Here is a 4,331-nt window from a genome sequence, read left to right on the forward strand (position 1 = left end):
CTGTGACTTCGTCTTATGTTTTTGACCTGACAGCTGACTACAGTTAGTGACCAGTTAGTCTAGCTAGTGGGCACCAGACCTATTCCCTGTCTTGTATATGTTTCAGGAACTGTTTCCTCTTTATAGATGGGTCTGTCACTGCCTTTGAGTAGTTTCCATACATGCATGCGTGCGCTGATCTAAACTCTCCTGCATTTTCAAGAGGGACCTTCTGCAGTTCTCCAGTGTCTTTTGTGTGTGTGTGTGTGTGTGTATGTGTGTATCTAGCTTCCCTCCATGTGGTCTGTCTTGAGAGCTACACCCTCTTGTCTCTTTAGGTCCATTTCTCCACCTTAAAGAATCCACCAAGCTCCACCTGGTCTCCCCCTCCCCATAACACCATATGGAAACGGAGTAAGCTGGGCAGTCATAAGAATCACTTCATTTGTTTCCCATCCTCAGGATCACTCTATTGTTTGCCTGATGCCCAGAGTCCCAAGTCCATTGTCTCAAATATGTTGTCCAGTGTTGGGATTGTTTCAGGAAGAGGGTAAATCTGATCCCTATCTCTGCTTCTTCCAAGATGGTAGAAGTCCCTTCAATTTGATTTTGATTATGTGATTTTTTTTTTACCTCATTAAATCATCTAAAAAAGTTAATTGATTTGATTAAGATTGTGCGGCTAGTAAATAAAGCCTAGCTAGGAACAGCTAGGCCTAGAATTTACAACCCAGTTTTCATGTCATTCAGCAATCTCCAAAACACTTGAGTTTACAAAATTTGCATGTAGTCCTGTGTATGTTTGGGCTCATAGGCACAACTGTACAAATTTCTGATGCTTGATAACTTTCAAGTAATTCACAGATATGCCAGTAAAAAATAGCAAGTACAATAATATGATTTTTGCAAAGACCTATTCCAGTCTGCATGCCTACAGTTAGTGTAAATTTACCGTTACCTAGTGTATTACGGAGCTAACAGATCCAATTTTACAGAGTTTTTCCAACACTAATCATACAAAGCTGTCAGCTGTCAGCTATATGCTTATTTTGCATCAAGTATATCCTAGAAGGTGAAAACTTATATATCCTAATTTCAATGGAGAGATAATGCTTAAATTAACACATAAGGAGATTTAATTTCATTTACATATTTTAACATTATGAGAAATCATATCTGCCAGATTTTGTTGGCAAAAACTATGCTGTAGACTGATTATTTTTAAAGTAGAGTTGGCTTATTTTTGTTTGCTATTGGCAAATATATAATATTAATTGCTTCCATCTGGGAACAACCATTAGTGCTGAATGAAATGTATCTTAGGAGGGTTTCTGGCAAGTGTTACATACATATGTACTCAAGAATATTTACTGAATGAATACTTAACATGCTTCTTTAAGCCCCTGACCATACTTCGTCTTTTGTTTTTAATTTTACACCGAGTAGGCGCTTGTTAAGTCCCACAGAGATGAGTCAATTTCAGTTGCCACACTGAAGGAGCTGATGGCTTAACATATGGCATTACCCAGAAGGTGCATACTATACAGTACGAGGTGGTGTGTGCAGGGTTAATGGCTTAAAGGGGTACAAAGAAAGTTCTATAAGGACTGGTCACCTCAAAATCAGGGAGCAGTCACCTCCATTCAGAAAGTATTGGGAAAATAGACAAGGTGGTGGAGATGAATTTGGAAATATGGGTAATGATTTGATAGGTGAGAGAGGCATCAAGAAAATTCCAAGCAGGAGAACAACATATGTACAGATAGGCTTGCTTGGGTGATCAAAATGTTCCATTTAGGGGCACCTGGGTGGCTCGGTCAGTTAATTGTGGGCCTTCGGCTCAGGTCATGATCTCAGGGTCCTGGGATCGAACCCCACATCGGGCTCCCTGCTTAGTGGGGAATCTGCTTCTCCCTCTGCCCCTCCTCACCAGGCTCGCTCATGTTCTAATAAAATCTTAAAAAAAATGTTCCAGCTATCTGCTGAACAGGGAAACTGCAGAAAGGTTTGAGGGATAAAGCTGGAGTGACGGGGATAAAGCAGTAGTTATATTGTTAACAGGCACGAAAATGAGCAGGAGGCGTTTGTATTTGATGTCATTAGGCAGTTGGAAGCCATTCATTTATTTTACCAGGGATGTGCTGTATGATCAAGCTGTGTGTATGAATCTAAACCAACACCTGAATGTAGGAAAGAAGTGGGCAGTGACAGGTGTGGAAACCCAGCCAGAGTATAAGCAAAATAGTCCTGGGAATGAATAGTTGAAATAGAAGACGAGAAAGATTGCTAAGACATCTCAGAGGCAAAATTCTAAACAATCTGGCAACTGGTTAAATATGAGTTATTAAAGTGAAAGAGAAGGGATTTGCTGAAGAGAAAGAATTTTACAAATATATTCAACTTGTTTTTAGCCAAAATTCCCAAACAAGAAACCACAGAATCCTGAACACGAAAATGAAGTGTGTGTGAGTACATGGTAATCTGAATGTAAGCTGTGTCCTTAAGATCTGTACAAGAAATTGAGGTCAGACACATTAAACCAACACAACAGGGTAAATGAAGTTTTGAAAAGCACTCCCTTTGGTAGCTCCTTCCACCCCCCTCCTTACCCCCCCCCCAAACACTTATACACTTGGAAGTTCTGAGCTTATATGGCTAGTGCAGTAGGCATACTATTAATGGAATCTGGGAATCCAAGCAATAGGCCAATATATCGATTACTTCCTGAAGCATATCTCCTGAATGCACTTGGACCACCAAAACATCTTTCTTCTTTTTCTACTCCAAGAATAAAATTATATTCGAGCTGCCAGGTCAAAGACCTAAGACGAAGTCGCAGACGTTTAGAGTGGAACTCATATAAGACAGTTTAAAGAAGAGGTTATGTTTTTAAAGGCCACATTTAAGGCTATTCATTGCACGGTCCAAATGAACTATGCAAGTACCTAGACTTTTCCTGAATTAGCACTGAGTTAACAGATGTCTGATACTGATGCTCATTTTTAAATTCCAATAATCACTTTAGTGTCTTATTTCTGAATTTTCTAGTGCTGTCTGTGAACCCCTTTTTGTCTTTTAGAATTGTTTCTAATTTCAAGTGTTTCATCCCTACCCAACCATCCTCATTTTCCACCACATTCAATTATTGTACCTTTACTTTTAATTTTTTTAAATAACTATTTTCTTACTAGCACTTTTAATATTCCCACTGAGTTTTCATATGATAGGATTTATATTCATAAAACGTGACAACAGCAAACACACTGTAGGTGAGCAAGTACCATGACAGACAACACTAGAAGCACTGCGCATAAATGCTAACGTCCTCTGTTGTTTTTGCGCAGAAATGAAACCACTTCACTCTGCCTATAAAAGTCAGGAGGTTGAGAAGTTCATGAGTATAGGAGATTTGTATATTATGTGGCCCCAGGCCTTCTATCTCCTGAGGGCACACTGGAAGTGAGTCTTTGTTTTGCTGCTGGTCAGCCATGACAGTGTAAACAGAAGGGATTAAAGACTTCTCTCTGCTAAGAGGCAGGCTCAGGATGATGAACACCTCATCAATGTTTGAGCAGTATCTGAACCCTCACATGAGAAAATCATAAGAAACATTCATGAAAGGATTCTTATTAGGGAACTTCTCAGTGAGAAAATGCACACAGCTCGCAGCTCACCAGCCTCTTGTGGATTTTATTTGAGGAGATCTCAGGGCGTGGGGACTTTTGCCAGGCGTGGGTAGGTGCCCTGTGACTGTGGGGTGGGGATTTCTCACCTTACCAAGCCTGTGCTGGGACAAACTCCTGCTGTCATAATAGTTGTCCTACCCAGGGAAAGAAGCAGGTATCTTAATATTCTCTTTGATTTTCATTCTTCTTTGTAAATTCCTTTTATTCTTTTCCCGCACTACCTAAGCTTTACGTAATTTTCTTGAAATTGCACTGGTTCCTGCTGTGCAAAGGAAGGGAGAGTTTAGAGGGAACTTCTGGTCTTACAAGGCATCAGTTAGAAACCTAGAAATTTAATGACCACAACAAAAACAGGCAAATTGTGAGGCCAGAAATTGAACTCAAAATATATAGGAGAATAGTTTGCATGCAATGTATCATTGATTAATTGTCCTTTGTTCTAGAAAGCAAAATTTTAGAAAGTTGCGTCTCTATTTTGAACGCTAGAAGTTGTGTTTTCCCAGTCCAGGATCATTGATAGTTTCAGAGTATTGGGTGATACGCAATATTTAGTCAGATTTCATTTTACCTATAAAGTCAAGTGGAAAATTAAGAAAATGCCTCTTTAAAAAATCAGATTTCTTGGGGCACCTGGCTGGCTTTGTTGGTGGAACATGAGACTCTTGA

The sequence above is a fragment of the Ailuropoda melanoleuca genome, chromosome 3, assembly GCF_002007445.2.
Source record: "Ailuropoda melanoleuca isolate Jingjing chromosome 3, ASM200744v2, whole genome shotgun sequence".
Classification (NCBI taxonomy): domain Eukaryota; kingdom Metazoa; phylum Chordata; class Mammalia; order Carnivora; family Ursidae; genus Ailuropoda; species Ailuropoda melanoleuca.